General features: G+C 37.2%; 1 long non-coding RNA gene across 1 annotated transcript; it reads right to left on the reverse strand.

The window, feature by feature from the left end:
* Positions 1–3,881: 3,881 nt before the first annotated feature.
* On the reverse strand, positions 3,882–7,429 carry LOC117671629 (uncharacterized). The gene is made up of 3 exons (XR_009622695.1): positions 7,372–7,429; positions 5,863–5,907; positions 3,882–3,974 (listed from the first exon to the last, which is right to left on the reverse strand). It is a non-coding gene; the product is annotated as an uncharacterized LOC117671629 (long non-coding RNA).
* Between the last annotated feature and the right edge of the window lie 10,442 nt (positions 7,430–17,871).

The raw sequence follows: 17,871 nt of genomic DNA on the forward strand, positions 1-17,871 counted from the left end.
GGGATTCATGGAAGAATCATTGGTTACAGCATGCAGATCAGTGCAGAAGCTGAATGAAAAGGCATTTTAGAAAGAAGTACATGAAAGGAGTATTGCTTGAAAATAGATCCGCCCACTGTTGTTCACAGTTTCCACAATGTTCACGCAAGATTCTGCTTGGCCAGCTGTTGGTTAGACATTTGTTTTTTCAGAAGCCCTTTTCAGTTGCTCACCCACTATTGAATGAAAAATAAAAACAGGATTGAAGGACAGGGTAGCTCAGAATAAATAAAAGTTGAAAAAGTTGAAATGTTTTGAGAAGATTTTATTGACCAGTGTCTTGTTTTTAAATTAAAAAGGTAAAGGTTCCCCTCGCACATATGTGCTAGTCATTCCCAACTCTAGGGGGCGGTGCTCATCTCCGTTTCAAAGCCGAAGAGCCAGCACTGTCTGAAGACGTCTCCGTGGTCATGTGGCTGGCATGATTAAATGCCAAAGGCGCACAGAACGCTGTTACCTTCCCACCAAAGGTGGTCCCTATTTTTCTACTTGCATTTTTTACATGCTAGGTTGGCAGAAGTTGGAACAAGTAACAGGAGCTCACCCCATTATGCAGCACTAGGGATTTGAACCGCTGAACTTGCCAATTGACAAGCTCAGTGTCTTAGCCACTGAGCCACCGTGCCCCTATTGTTTTTAATTTACACGCTACCATATGATTGTGTTGATTTCTCCCATCAATTTATGTATGCACAATGTGAAACAGTATCTACTTAATAGGCAGCCTACAGTTAATAATTGGAAGGATTATTGATTATTTCCTATCAACAATCAGGGAGAAGGCTTTGTTCAGTCCCTTTCTCAGAGCATTCTGGGCCTGCTAAATAATCTGGGCATCATTCTTTTTATAAGGAAGGATGTTTTCCCTTTCAAATTTGTAGGGAACATCCATGGTTCTCTCTTTAAACCAATATTTGATTTAATTAGTAATCAAATCTATACAGGTGCCCATCTCACCAAAAGCAACTCTGATGAGTGCAGCATTTATTCCTTCATGTAACTTCCCCTTCTTACCAAGTACCGTACATTTGGTGGTTGTTTAACGCTCTACAATTCTTTGGCAGTTTAGCAATATTTGGATAGCTTAAACAAATAAGGGAAGATGAATCCTTTTGAGTGTGAGTCCAAACCACCTTGGAGTTGATCTGGTGCCATAGCTTAGCAGTGAAAGACCCCACCACTATAGTAAGGCAGTACACCACGGTGATAGTAATAAAAGAAACTACCTGCATATTTACAATATATTACATCTTAATATCAAAGGCATTTGACTTTTCAGCAAAGATGGATAACTTCAGTTTTTCCCATTGCTTATAATTTTGCCAACTGAAAATAAATTTAATCCTTGCAGCACAAAGTTGGTACTATCCACAATGGAGGAATGGCTGGTGAAGATTCGGGCACTTGATGAGATTGTTACATTGACTTTTTTGATCAGAGAAAAGACAATAGTGCAATAGTCTGTCATAGTCCAATTCCACATTCTACATTTATTGTGGACTGGAAGAACTTTTTGTGTGAAACAGAAAAAAAGAAAGAATTTATCATTTATGTTTTTGATGATTAGACTATAGAAAAAGGGGAGTTACGTTGCAACCATAGAGCAAGAACTAAATTTATAATTGTACTTATAACTAGTATAAAGAAAATCAGAAACTATTTTTAGTATGTTTTTTCTTTCATTTCTGTTTGTTTCTTCTTTAGTTTACTTTAGCTCTCTTTTTTAGTTATCTTTTTTACTTTTCTCACTTTATATTAGTTTCTATTAGTTGTTATCTTCTTTTTAAAAATAAGAAATTATATTTAAAATGTTTTATTTCATTAAAAGTACAAAATGTAAGATATACCATTTATACATCAAGAAGTTCAAAATAAAAGGAAGCATTAATTATAAGAATTCATTGAATCCCATTTTTGTAGTATTTGAGACTTTGTTTATTTGTTTTTCTTATTAAAAACATTTTGGTACACTTTTGTCCAGTTTAAAGCCTTTTTTTTGCATGTTTTAGCCTATTTGCATTTTATAAATACAATTGAGAACTCTTATCATATTTTTGCATTTTTAAAAGAGAACTGTGTTTCGGTTAACATATTGTTTAAAAATGCAAAATTAGATGTGTTTGTATTGAAACATAAACTGAGAAATATTTGAATATTTTTAGTTCTTACAGGAAACAAGCAGAAAAGTCCTCTTGCACACATAGACTGTTTTTGACTTTTTCAAGTCAAGGCATTTAAATGTCCCCTGTGGCTACTCTGATCCAGCTTGATTCTTATATAGGTGAAGAGATAGAAAATTAAACATCTACATTTCCATAAAGCACATGCCAAAAAAAAAGAAAAAAGAAAAAAAGCCAACGGAACCATTTGTTTGCTTCTCTGAACTACAATACTATATTGCACTGGATTGTCTGGAACAATGTTTTGCTTTTTCTGGTCAGTTCTGGTCCTAGAACTAAGGGGAACAATATTAGTAAGGGGCAAGTGGATCCAATCCAGAGGTAAGCATTTGCAAATGTTACTTTTCAGTGTCAGCTCGGGGTTTTTGGGAGGGGGGTGTTTAAAAAGATTCACTCCTGGGTTTTCCAATCCATCTCTGAAAGGATTCAGATGGATTAGCAAACAAGTGTATATGCCGTAATAAATAGTCCTCTGGGAGGGACCTAAATAGTGTAATTAAGTGGAAAACATATTAAAATTCAGTCTTTTAAAGGTTTTAAAAAGTGTATTAAAGAGACACTTTTAAGGGTAGAAGGAACGATGGTGCTTCAATGTGAACAAACAAAAGGCTAAAGACAATGAATGACCCCAAAGTTACCTCCTAGAGTACTACTGATACAGAAAAAGGAATGTTATGGTTCAGAGACAAAAATTAGTACACTTTGGAGAGGGGCTGATCTCATTCAATTGGAAAGAAGGAAGGTGTAGATAATCTAGGATAATTTATTATGAAAAACTTGTGGGTTGTTTACTCTTGCCTTTGTTGTCTGATAGTCCTATGTGAACATATATGCGGCCTCTCTTTCATTGTATGATTATCTGTCCTGCAGCTGACTGTTCTAAAATTATAATGGCACCGAAAAAAGTGACTTATGACCATTTTTCACACTTATAACCATTGCAGCACCCCCATGATCATGTGATTTACATTCGGATACTTGACCACTGGTTCATATTTGTGATGGTCGCAGTATCCCAGGGTCAGTTAATCATCTTTTGCAACCTTCTGACAAGCATAGTCAACGGGAAAGCCAGATTCACTTAACATCCGTGTTACTAATTTAACAATTGCAATGATTCACTTAGCACATGGGCTAAGAAAAGTTGTAAAATGGGGCAAAACTCACTTAACAAATTTCTCACTTAGTAATATAAATTCTGGCTCAATTGTGGTTGTAAATGAAGGATTACCCATATCATAGAATAAAGTGGGGGAAGGGAGCAAGCAGTCATTTTGCAACAGGTAAGATAAATTTTAAAAATATATACTAAAATAAAATACAAGAAATTCCAAAACATTTTTAAAATGCATACAAGTAGAGGGTTTTTTTTTTCATGAGCAGAAAAAAAAATCTAGTGGGTCAAATTTAACAGAATAACAGATTTGCTATAATGTTAAGTAAAATAAAGCCCTCCAAAGAAAGAAAGACAGTGAAGGATTATTTTTAGCACATGGAAACATTTTGCAGAAATATATTCTGGCAATGCAGTATTTAGTACAAAACAGTAAAAGAAAACTCAAAGAATCATTGTTTTTAGAGTTATTCCTTCTCATAAGCCATTCTCATAAGAAAACAACTTCATTTCATGCCCCTTTCTCAATACCAAGGAAAATATTTTAGTAGCAGTTACCAAATATTTTACTGAAGTGGTTCAGCATTCTGGTGGTATCTTAAGTTTTCTTGATCCTGAAGATCATTCCTGAATTCCCAGTTCTAGTGGTTAAGAAGGAAACAAAGACCACAATGGCATCAGTTAGCAAACATCTTCATCGACAATGGGCTAACTGAAACCGAGGCACATAAACTTTCCAAAAATAGAAGACTGTTGCCAAACAGTGACAGATTTACTGGTCTCCAAAAGGATCACAATCCCTTCTTGCCCTAGGAAGAAGAAAAAATATTCCAAATTTCCAGAGGAGGGCCCTTGGCAGTAACAAACAAACAAATAAAAATCTAAAAAAATCTTAAGGTTCAATTATATTTTATGCTCATGGTGAATAAATTGGATTTCCCCTCTGGAAAGCTATTTTGGTTGGGAGTTGTAAAAGATCTAGTCCTACATTCTGAGGGTTATGAAAGTCTGTTCCCAACCTCAGGTCAGAGTTCCCTACTGATATAATTCACTCTCTTTTTACTACCATGTATACCACACAAGCTTATTTTAATCTTTTCACACATCAAGAGTAGATAAGATGTCAAAGAAGCAAATAAGAGTGTTAAAAGAAATTCAATTAAAGGGTTTAAAAACTATAAAACTACTTTTAAAATTATCAAAAGCTGTGGAAGGGAATTTTGCTTCCCTTAAAGAAAACACACATATCAGCCTGTGGAGGCATTTTAATTATGGAAACCTGACCCAAATGGAGCATTTGCAATGGCTGACGCTGAAGCTCAGGCTTTGTCAGCATTAATGCACAGTGAATTTACCAGTCTGTCTGTTTTCCTTAATATTGTTTCTGAATTCCATTTCAACAAGGCACTTCAGACAGCCCATTTCAAAGGGATTATCATTGCACTTACTGTGTGATTAAAGCCACTCTGCCTCTGCTTTGTGCCTATAATGCCACCTTAGGCATGCAGCAATAATCCAGAAATCGCTGGCTGTCATGTCTTATTCCTTAATTATATTGTCACGGCACCACCCTTATGAAGAGTCATTTGCAGAGGTTCCAAAAGAAGCTCGGGAGGAAATGGTCCTCTATTCTTTTCAAAATCTCTCTGTCTCGCTCTCTTTTCCTTTTCAAAACATGAGCATTCTTGAAGAAACAAACTATGTAGCCACAGGTTCCAAAAAGTCCCAAGCCTCAGGTTGATATTATCTATCTCCCAGATGGATGACAATTTGGTTTTGGCAGGACTCCACTCTTTTAAGTCTCAGCCTTACCGCTTATCGCAATTATATCTCCATTACAGTACTCACCCACAGTTGGCAAGCTAACTTTCTGTGTGCATAAATATAAAGTCTATTTAAAATCAATTCATTTTTAATGTGTTTTTTTTAAACCCTAAGCCTTCAAAATAAAGAGAGCGGATCCTTTACAAGAGGGACTTACCACTCTGCAATATTTTTTAGCTATTACACTAATAACCATTGCCAAAGTTGTAAAATAGAAAAGTGTTGGATTTCGCCAATGATGCCTCCAGAATACCCTTGCAATGAAACCACCAGTGTGTACAAAGATAATTAGGATCATGTCACAGTACCCAAAGAGCAGATATAATGTGCATCCAGCATGCTGGAGAGAAAGTTAATTAGAGAAAGAGAGCAAAGGACTCTCCAGCATTAGCGAACTAAAACAAAGGATTTCTGTAGCCATGAACTTGAAATCTCTTATCTGGCAATTCAGATGTCTTCTCATCTTCTCTTTTTGCAAAGACAGAGTAAGTTTAAGACAAGGTAGGGAGGAGCACCATTGATATCACTATAACCAATTCCATCCACAAGTTGGATGCTTGAACATCAAAACCATAAAAACAGTTAAACTTTTTTCTTCCCTGAAGAACTCAAACGTGATCATGTTCAGACTAACCATCACAATAAGGACATGTCCATGGCTGCACAAGGGATATGACCTTTTTACTAGTTAATGGGCCCACTTACCTACAGAATATAGCAGGATGAATCCTGATAACTCATGACTTCAGACTGAAAAAGAACAAAATCCAGAGATAGTGGGACTAACAATTTGCTCTCTTGAGAGAGAACATTCTTAATTGAGAAATAGGCCAAGATCCATATTCAGCTTCAAATCTTATACCAAAACTTGCACAGAAGAGGCATTCAGACTTTCAATTGCTCTCTCATCTATTTAAAAATAAATATGGGAGGGAACAGGATAAGATGGTAGTACAAGCACCTAGCTTTCCCCTTTTATAATAAAAATGCGAAGGAGGAGCAGGTACATATCTGTCCCTCTTACTATTTATTGCACTTTTTTTTTCTTCTTTCTCTAACACAGACATGGGTTAATCCAATCCTAGATGTTTATACACTTGGAGAGAATTTTGGAAAAGAGGAATGAACTGTAACTTTAGAAGAAGTCATGGAGAAGTCTAAGAATAGAGGAATGAAGGATATTTAAGAGTCATGCCATGAGATATAAGATTTCAGAAGAGAGGCCTCCCTTTGCTGACTAGAATGGAGTTCTTTGTCCTTGTATTCCATTTTGAAACAGTAGTGTTAAAGTTCCAGGAACATCACTCAGGGGCAGGAAAGAAGGGTGGCCTAAAAATAAAATAAAACTAATAAATCATGGTCTGTGTCTTTCATAGACTATCCATATAACTTGGGGAGAAATAACCAAGGACTTTTGCATAGAACCACCCCAATGGAGCAAACGTTTCCCATACTATGCCCTTATAGGCTATATTCATAGCAACAGTATACCATTGAAATGAGTCAACCATCTGTAAAATTCCAACACTTGTTTAGCCTGAACTATGAATTTGCCAAATAGGAGGTGTTAGATTACATTCTTCTCAGTCTCAATTAAATAGTATAACACAACTATGGTTGGCAGCTTTCTTTTCTTGAAGACTATACTTTACCTGAAGAGGAAGTAGAGTTCTAATTATTCACACAAGACAAATGATTTTTAAATTACATCCTAAAAGGCTAGTAGATCGTTACTCATTTGAAAGTATGACAAAAAGTAATTCATTGTACTCTTTATGCTTACATAAATAGAAAAGGCTACCTTTTCTGTGGCTTACATCAGAAATAGGATTTTTTTAAAAAAAAAAATCTGAAAGTGTAAGTTCCATTGATAAAAGTATGCTTTTAAAAATACTTTTAAAAAGTATTTTAAAGGATGCATATATTTTAATCTTCAATTGTAGCAACTGCAATTTCAAAGAATTAAAAAAAAATACTTTAAAAAAATTTCCACTACTCATTGCTAGGATACTTCCAGTTATTAAATCTTTTAAATTAATTAGTACAAGAGTTTCAGCACAATTTAGAGACCTAACTGGATGTTCAATGATTTTGTGTCTGCTTTAAATGTATTTCAGATGGATGATTTATGCATTTTTCCCAAAAGTGGGAAGGCAAAAAAGCATGAATTTGCTCCAAATGATTTGTTATTAGACTTGTGCAATATATCCATACCTTTTCATTTCAAAACACCTCCTTCTGTCTGTCTGTCTGTATGTTTATTTCTGCTGACAGGTTTCCTATGAACAATGGGATTATTTGAACAATGTCAGGCTATTAAAGCAATAGGTGATAGGTTGTAGGTGATCTCGTTTCAATAATCTGAAATAAAAGCAGTAGCTTCTGCATGACATGTTCTGTAAAAATCACAGTGAATCTAATAATTAAATTTTCATGACATGATAGCATCTCTGGCTAGAACTAACTCAATCTTAGTTTTTTATGTTGCACCTGAGCATTTAGAATCAGGGTGTAAACGAGAAAACCTTGTAGAAATACAGAGACAGAGCAGTCAGCTATATCTTTCTATATTTTAGAATGCATCTATCAGTATTCTAGTTTATTTTAAAAATAATTTCTTGTTAAGGTTCATCCATATGCAAGTAAAACTGATAAGTGTTCTGAAATCATACATGTTTCGGACAAAGATTCGAGTATTTATATCACGGATGCTGCCTATGTATAATAAAAATATTATCTAGAGACACTATTAGACTGGGGAAATAAATAATAAATACTATATAAATACTTTTAAATGATGGCTGCTCAGTCAGCAATGTACTCTACATGGGGCTACCCTTGAAGACCACTTAGAACAGTGATGGTTAACCTTTTTGTCATTGCGTGCCAAAAGTGGGGGGAGTGCAGGGGGTCGTGCACATGCCCACACCCATAATTCAATGCTCCGGGGGGGTCCTGTCCCCCTGCGCATGCGCACACGACCTCCCTGCACTCCCCTCATTCTTGGCACACAATGGCAAAAAGGTTACTGGTGGACCCAGTAGGCCCGTTCCAGAGGCTTTCTTGGTGCCTGGGGGTGGGGTGGTGAAAATGGCCTTCCCCACCCCATCGGAGGCCATCTGGAGGCTGGAAATGGCCCATGTCCCGACTTCCGGTGGGCCTGGAAGGCCTGAAAATCATCTGGCTGGCACGCGCATGCATGCTGGAGCTAAGCTAGGGCAACACTTGCATGCCCACAGATATGGCTCCATGTATCACCTGTGGCACGCGTGCCATAGGCTCACCATCATGGACCTAAAACCTTCAGCTGGTCCAGAATGCTGCTGTCAGCGCCACTGCGCCGTGCCTCGCGGCTCGGGGCTGTCATTCAGGCAAGACCGGAGAGCTGACCTGGTGACGCTCAGAAGTATGTCTGGTCGCCCAGCCTAGGCGTCAGGAGACTGCCGCCGCTGCTGTGATCGCCACTGAAGCCTGTGCCACCGCTGCACAGCTGAGAGGCGAGCCCTGGAACCAGCTGACATTCAGGGCCTTGTCTCCGCAGAGCCAAGCCAAGCCAAGCCTCAGCTGGTCTGATGAGCCGAGGGGACAGGCGGAGTTATAGCATGCTAGGTTTGGTGTAGGTTGGCTTGCTTGGTCAGATGTTGGTTAACTGTAGAAGAAACACGAGATGGGGGCGGGCCGAAGGGGTGGAGTCATGGGTGGAGCGTGGGAGCCTTTAAAACGGTGATGGGAGCACTGCGCGAAAGCGCTGACAATATCTCACTTGGTGATTGTTGGAATGTGCCGGAGGGCCTGATAAAGTTCTCTACACCTAGGAACCTGATTGTCTAGAGTCTTATTTCAAAGCGCCATTCCGGAACCTGACAGCTGCAGTATGAGCGATGATGGCCATTCCATGGTATGCCCACATGAAACACCCAAGCTGCACTGGTTGCCAGTTTGCTTCCTGGTAGATTCCTGGTAGATTCAAGGCACTTATAAAACCCTATATGGCATAAGGGCTGGTTGCTTGAAGAACCAGGATCAAGTACAGATCACAGTTCTTCTGTAATTACAACTGTTATACAATAGGCAAACTTGATTGGGTTGTTCAGTAGACATTATTTTAATCATTGCAAGTGTCTTATTCATATCCTTCTTTACAGATGCCAGGTCTTTCTTAGGCACTACTTTCAATGCTGGCAGTTTTTGTCTTTCTACTGGTAATTTTATGTATGCCATAATTTTCTCTTTAAATTTTTCTTGTTGTTGTTGGAGTGGGGGTCAATTTATAAGTTGATTCAGTGCTGGCCTATACTAGTTCTTATGTTATTACTTCTAAGTTATCATTTCTCTACTTCATATTAACTGTTTTCTTTAAATTTTTAATTGTTAATGAATATTAAAATATTCATTTTAATATTCTACTATTGTTTTGGGGTCTTCCGTTTTCACAATTTTTCTGAATCTTTTCCAGTTCTTCATCCCTCAATATTTTATTTCTGGTAATGAATCTCCTTTGATCTGATAATTCTTGTTCAGGGATATTTGAGTCTGGATAAATTATTTTCCACCGTTCAGACATTTGCTTTAAATAGCCCCACTTTGTTGGTTCCAATTTATAATAGCAGACCATAAAATCCTGTATATATCCTGTCTATCTTGTATACCCTGTGATAGTTCCTGAATCCCATTGCCCACTTGTTGATTGGTGCCCAGGAACTCTTAACATTTGAACTCTAACAGTTCTCATTAATCTGGGCAATGATCGATATGGTATAGGATTCTTTTTCTGTTTTCTGTTTTCTCACCATATTAAAAGAGCCTTGGTAGTACAGTGGTCTAAAGCACCCTGTTATTAAGACCAGCTGCCTGCAATTACTGCAGGTTCGAATCTCGCCAGGCTCAAGGTTGACTCAGCCTTCCATCCTTTCTAAGGTAGGTAAATTGAGGACCCAGTTGTGGGGGCAATAAGCTGACTTTGTATAAATATACAAAAGGATGAAGGCTATTGCTTAGCGCATTGTAAGCCTCCCTGAGTCTCCGGAGAAGGGCGGCATATAAATCAAATTTTTAAAAAAGGGTGGATGGATACACTTAATTTGGTCCTTCTGCTAAGACCTGCATGGATGACCTTTCTGGTAAAATATACTACCATCAGCATAGCTTTCAACCTCATCAGAACATCACAAGCACCTCCCCTACAACAAAGGGCAATCCATGGAGATAATTCTTCTTCTTCTTCTTCTTCTTCTTCTTCTTCTTCTTCTTCTTCTTCTTCTTCTTCTTCTTCTTCTTCTTCTTCTTCTTCTTCTTCTTCTTCTTCTTCTTCTTCTTCTTCTTCTTCTTCTTCTCCTTCTCCTTCTCCTTCTCCTTCTCCTCCTCCTCCTCCTCCTCCTCCTCCTTCTTCTTCTTCTTATTATGGTTACTCTTTGGTGAGATTCACAGCCTTTGAGGCTGGTTAATAGCTTAGCAGTCGACTCCTAACCAAGGACCTAGGAACTGTTAAGGTATTGTTGGAGGATGTAAGCTGTTCCGAGTAGGGTGATTTTTTGTAAAGTCAAAATATTTTTGACTTTAGTCCGGTAAATTTAGAATTTCTAAATAGCGAGGTAGCCCTTTGGGTATTGCTCCAAGGGCTCCAATTACAATCAGGACAACACACAATTTCTTTTTCCACAGTCGTTCAACTTCAATTTGCAAGTCCCGGTACTTTGTGATTTTTTCTTGCTGCTTATCTTCAATCCGTGCATCACCAGGTATTGCAATGTCAATGAACCATACTTTTTTCTTTTCAACTATTGTTATGTCAGGTGTGTTGTGGACCAAGTGCCTGTCAGTCTGAATCCTGAAGTCCCACAAGATCTTAAGTTTCTCATTCTCTAGAACTTTCTCAACCTGATTTCCCAGTGGTTTTTGCTGTACTCAAATCCAAACTTCCGGCACAATTTCCAGTGAATGATCTTAGCAACGCGGTATTTTTATTTATTTATTTTATTATTATTATTATTATTATTATTATTATTATTATTATTATTATTATTATTATAGATGGTCACACGGTCAGTCACATGTTCAGACTGGATTTGACTTTTTAAATCCATCTATCAAATCCTTCTTCCCAATGTTTGATGATTTTAAGGGTATCATAGCAGGATGTAAGCTGTTCCAAGTAAAACTGCATTTTGCAATTGATTGATGGTGACTGTGTCAATGCCAATGATAGTCAAGTGGTGCTCTAGATACTTTGGGATTGCACCCAAGGCACCTATCACTATTGGTACTACCTTTGCTTTCATTTGTCACAATTGTTCTATTTCTGTTTGCAGGTTTTTGTATTTTGTTATTTTCTTCAATTCCTTCTCTTCTATTGCTCTGTCTCCGTGCATTATTTTTGTTTAAAGCTTTACAGATGAAAAAGTTTGGGAGCAGTTTTAAACACTGTTATACACACCTGATTCAGTTAGTATCCTAACTACTCATTTTAATATTAAATTTAATTTCAGAATAATCTTTCAAAGGTAGCTCCACATACACATTCCGATAAACCAGATTTGACAACATGTTTGCCTTAAAGGAGTAAGATTATAACTTTCTAGGTGATTTTGCAGTTGATACATATGACTCAATTGATGATAGCTGTTTTGTGCAACTCATATCAGCGTTTAATATTAACAACAAGCTAATTTGATAGAATTTGCTGAAGGTTGAAGCATGTTTTATATCTAAAAAATCATTTGCATCAGAATGAAACTATTAAGACACAATAGGCTCAATTCAATGTTACAGATACGCAGTGGAGAAAAATTAAATTGTTGATTGAACCAAGATGTTTAAATTTCAGGCCAGAAACCAGACTAAAATAACTCAAAAAATTGTCCAGGAGATTCCGGAGTGTAGTAACCACTCAAATGAGCATCTCTCTGAAAAAGACAATAATTTGTGAAAACAATAATTTGACATGATTTCCAGATAAGCTTTTTAAGAATACCCTTTCACTATCTTCTTTTTCCAGAAAGCTGAAATGAAGTCCTTCCAAAATAGTGTTACCTGCTCAAACCAGAAGTCAACTATTTAACATTACCATTATGAGTCAGGAGTAGCAAGGTTAGATGAACAGATAGTCAAACACATTATTCTGCTAAAGTCATCCCTAGAATTCAATAATTAAAAATCTGAACTAGATGATAATCTGAAGTTACCATATAGTCTCTTTTTTAGGGAAAAGCAAGTAATTGAAAACTATACTGTTTTCCCCCCCCCCCCCCCGCTCCCCACATTAGATGTCTTCAGTTCCGGATATAAGATTGGACAATGCTCTTAACAATTGTGATGATAAATGCAATTTCATTAAGTCAGTGACATTTTATAAATAGACGAAATAAGAGGAAAGAATTTGAGCTTTCCTTCCTTTTGGCACAAAATTTCTTGATTGCTATATTGTTTGTATATTATAAGTAGCCTGTTAGGTTAGTATGTCTAGAATTTGACTAATGTATACAGTATAATGTCTAAAGGAGAACATTGCCTTCAATTATGTTGAATGGACATAGGCTTTACAGGATAACACAGCAAAGGCTCCCACCTCCTTTGCTGCAGTTGATATAAGTACTTTCCAGCCTGAATAATGTCTAAGTAACTTGTACAGCCTGTGTGGCCTACAAAACATCTGGATAATCAGATGTTTAGATAAACAGGAGTGTTAATTGCATATCCATGTTTTAGCTGTGGACTACCTAGGACAACTGCCAGCTGTGTTTTTCAATATGCATTTGATTTATATTTTATTTTCTTAAGTGTAGGATTTTCTACAATATTTTAAAAAGGGAAACAAAATTATTGATAGACGATACTGCTCAGGAGCATTATTGAGTTATCTTTACAGCAAGCCAGTGTTATTATTGCTTATATTGCAGATGGTGTAGAAGAAAGGGCTCTGGGGGTAGAGGGTAAAGATTTATTACGTTTGTTTATTCCTTCCCTTTTACAGTGAACAGGATGGCATGTCTACAGGATACAAGCATGGGGAAAAACAGTTGATTGAAACCTACAGATCAAGAGGATGCCAGCCATAGCTATATAATATCGTTCTGTTCTGGAAACCTGAAAGTGAATGCAGCAGACATATTATCCTTGCAATCACTTACCCACAAACTGTTCTTGTAGATCATGTTGAATGATTGCTAACTACCCTGTGTTCAATAACCCCACAAATGCAGAAATTCTACTATGTATTTGTTACATTTTCCTTGTTTCTGTGTCTTCCGTTCCTTTCCCAATACAAATAAATGGTATTGCTTGTTTTACATGAGCAGAAACTAACACTTTATAGAACACCAATAAATATACAATCTCTTCTCTTAGTTTTATAGGAAACGTTAAACCTCACTGTTTGTCATTGCCATGGTGAATCTCTCATTAATCTCTGACCTTTCTGTTTCAGTTTCAAAAAGAAAGGATATCATTTATATGTAGTTTTGAAAATGCACAAAGCACTTTACAATAAATCTATCAAGAAGCTTCTCGGTTTCAGATACTGAAAGTGAATGGTTCCTCTTATCCCCTCTTCATCATTTGTGCCCTGAAAAAACAGGGGGCAACAAAGGGGAAGGGAGGCTGGTACTCTCAGGCCAAGGATGAAAGGAAAACTAGAGAGAAGGGGGAAATTTTTCTTCAAGAGATGTGTTGAGCACTATAAACAGTAGCACTTTTGTGGATTTTGCACGATGTAATGTTGATGATTGTAACTAAGGCACTTAAGGGGACAACAGTACCATTCCTGATAAATCTTTGTTCAAGCGTCTCTTCAAATATACTTTTCTTAACTCACATTTTGCATTTGTATCTAACAGAGCCATGCCATAAGTACATTTTTGTTGTCATTTTGATGTCTGTCTGTCTGTCTGTCTATGTCTATCTATCATCATCTATTTTTAGAAAAGGCCATGCTTTATTGTTTCAATAGTCTGTCATAAATAGAAAAATTATAACAAAACATGTTCATACAGTAAGAAATTCAGAAAATAAACATTCAATTTACAGTATATCCATAATTGTATGAGCTTAGTCTTCTTGCTTTTGTATCTGATCAAACTAATTTGCTAATCTAGATTCAAGGCACAGAACAAACAAACAAATATAAACACAGAACTGTAGTAGGAAAAGAAAAGAAGATCTCTGCTATTACCCATTTCCTTTCCAAAACTCCTTGTGTCATTAGGTCACAGTGCCTGTGTGTGATAAAAAATAAATAATCTAGAATTAACTTCAAGGAATTGCTACTAATAGATGCAACAACATATAAAATTACTAGGCAATAATTGCCATTGAGGCTTGAAGTAATAGACAGGGTTACATTAGTTGGTAGTAGCATGCTGTTTTTTGGAAGATGGCTAGAGTGATAGCTCAGTCTTATTTCTACTTAATATTGTTTTTTTACACTGAAGGACAGTAACCTAAAATAGCTTGGTCCTCAAAACCAATAGTTCTCAACTAGACATACAAAAACTAGATGAATCCAGAAGCCTAAGTGAATCATAAGTTCCTGAAACTTTAAGTCTTTAAAATGTACCATGAATTATAATTATAACGAGTACAAAATGCAAGTACATTTATAAATGAGACCATTTTTAGGGGTCTTGGTTATATTGTAATATTGTTTTATGATAGTTGTGTTTTATGCTTTTTGTGTTGTGATCTTCCTGGAGTTAGTTACATAGTGGAGATGGATAGTTATGTAAATGGATAAATTTCACCTTTACCCCTTACCCCAATTCTCAGGCCTGATCCCACAGAAAACCATCATCTCACTATCTAATCATACAGCAGATCAGTCCTGGATAACAGCAATGTTAGGCTGATATTTTCAGGCCTGATTCAAACCCTTACATTAAGAGACTTTCCGCTGCACTGAACAGAGTTAGCCGAACTATACATATATATATATGTTTTCTCAGGTTTTCGCGGGTGTTTGTATGTAGGTCTTTGGTTATTCGGGTCTTCTCCCACGTAAAATTGGAAGTGTCTTGGCAACGTTTCGACGAAGTCTCATTCGTCATCTTCAGGCTGGTGTTCTCAGCTTCGTGCTTCCAGGAGCAATGTGAGATCGCAGCTGTCTCTTCCTTTTAACTGCTAGTGGGGGTGTGAGCTGATTGGGTGGGAACTTGGCTGTGTTCTGATTGGGTGGAGGTGTGTTCTGATTGGTTAGGGGCTTGGCTGTGCTCTGATTGGATGGAGGGTTGGTTGTGCTCTGATTGGATGGGGGTGTGTTCTGTTTGGGTGGGGGCTTGGTTGTGCTCAGCTTAGTCTGAGTTGCAGGGGGATTTGAGCTGGTGAGCTGCGTTGTTGTTGTTTGGCTTCGTGTTTGTGGCCGTGCGAGCTCTTCATGGTGGGTGTCAGTCTGCTTCATGTATGGATTGGAGGGGTTTAAAGTGGCTAATGATGCAGCTGCGGTCTGGCTTCTGGTCCTTGGTCATGGCTCATTATCAGTGTGGGTTTGAGTCTGCTTTCTGTGTGGATGTGTGGTGGTGACATCCTGTGTGGCTCTCGTGAGTGTGGGTCTGGTGTCATTCGTCGTGTTAGGGACTCGTTTGTCAATAAGGGCGGGTTTCCAAATGGCTGGTAGGCGGGAGGTATCGTCTCGTTTGTTCATGCTGTGTGGGCGTTTTTCTATCTCGATGGCTTCTCTGATTATTCTGTTGTTAAAGTGTTCAGTTTTGGCGATAGTTCTGGTCTTTTTAAAGTCAATATCATGTCCTGTGGCTTTAAGGTGTTGGACCAGGGAAGAAGTTGGTTCCTCTTTTCTGACTGAGTTCTTGTGTTCTTCTATGCGTGCACTTATTCGTCTGTTGGTTTGTCCGATGTATGTGGTGGGGCAAGCGATGCATGGGATTTCATATACTTCTTGATTTTCTAACTCAATTTTGTCTTTGGGGTTCCTTAGGATGGTGGATGCACAAACCGAAAAATATCCACCATCCTAAGGATATGTATATATATTGCTGATAAAGAAGGTTAATTCAACTGCCTAACATGCAGGAAGCCAAAGTTCGAATCCGAGTAAGGATATGGCTAGCTGATGAGAGCTAAACAGCTTGAAATAGATCTATACTAGTCTCCCTTTATTTCTTTAACAGAGAAATATAAATTTGATATATATAGAGAGAGGGGGGAGAGAGAGAAAGAATCAAATATTAATTCTTTGTTATATAAGGTGCTTATATATCCAGCTTGCAATCTGCAAATATAAGTGCAATTCTGGTTATCCACAGAAGTCCCTCCCTTCCCCCTGTGGATTGTTTGAAATATTATGAAATCCCAAAGTCTTCCATTTTCCTGTTTTTAAACAAAACAAGTATGTTTCTGATTTTAGATTAGAGGTCAAGTATTAACTCAAACTAAGAATCCCAGAAAAATAGTTGGAGTGAAGAAAGAATAGGAAATGGAAGCCATGTACAAAAAGAGAAACACTGGGTGTAAGTCTGTGACTTGCTCATAACTACAACTCAACAAGTAACTCAGTGACCTAACTCTGAGCTTTGGTTTAAGTTATCCTATAATTCCTGTAAATTCTCTCTTAAATCTTTTTACATCTGGGGTCAATTCAAAATGTCCACCAAGTGTATTCCCAACTTTGTGTGCAACTCGGCTTGCTGAATGCTAATATATTGGCTGCTATCATGAGCCTTTGTGTTGTGCACTGTGGCATTAAGTTTATCAATCTGAAATATAGATCTTATCTTTTAACTTATAGTGGGAATTCCTAACATAAATGTCATACCTGGGTGATTATATACCACTGCTAGAATGTTATGAACTTTATCCAATGAAGAGACAGAACAAGGTCAGACCTCATTTACCTCTGATTTCTTAATTGTAACTGTAACTGTGATTGCTGAACTTGACTAATATATTCCTTTAAATGAGCAGGATTCACATTTAATTAGGAATAATCACATCTCTTGCTTTTCTGGTCACTGACCTTTCTGTTAATTGTGTGCAAGGTTCCGGTTCTTTCAGAAATACGACTTTTTGTCATTGTTTTGTGGCGTTCCAAACTTTCCAGACTTTCCAACACTATGCATTGACCAAAGCCACAAGAGAAGTCAATATAGTCCAGAATTCCTGCACCTTATATCTGTGCTTTGGGTATGGTGTCCTCCAACAATATTTACAGATAGAATCCTTGGATTTATAATAATAATAAAAAATTAAAGTCTTCCCAAATATTATTTCTCAGATATATTACATGCCATTAGATGTGTCAAGTAAAGTTCAAGAAAGATTTGAAGAAACCCTGCCAAAATTCATGCCTGAACATATTTATTAACAAAATATGCGCACACAACAAGTCTGTCTGAGAGATTAGTTTTCTAGACACTACATGATCTCTTGTAGAAACTCTCCAGTTGCTGATGGATTGGATTTTTGAAAACTTATGACACAGAGATAAAAGAGTGGAAATTGAGTGACAAAAGCTAGAAAATCACTTGATTAAATTCAAGCAAGTAAGATCACAGGAAAATGTGAAAGTAAATAAACAAGGCATGGATCTTTTAATACAGCTCCAGGATGTCACATTAATGCCCAAAGCATAATTCTGAGATAATGTGCAGGAGCCTCGTCAGCTCCTGCATTGAGTTTTATTTTTTTTTAAATTGACACATGTTGAAACAAGTAAAAGGTAGGCTTGTCAGTTGGCTAGGAGAAAGAATGGATTGAGAAGGTTTTCTTTTG

Source organism: Pantherophis guttatus, chromosome 1 (assembly GCF_059756535.1).
Source record: "Pantherophis guttatus breed Tessera chromosome 1, ASM5975653v1, whole genome shotgun sequence".
Taxonomy (NCBI): Eukaryota; Metazoa; Chordata; class Lepidosauria; order Squamata; family Colubridae; genus Pantherophis; species Pantherophis guttatus.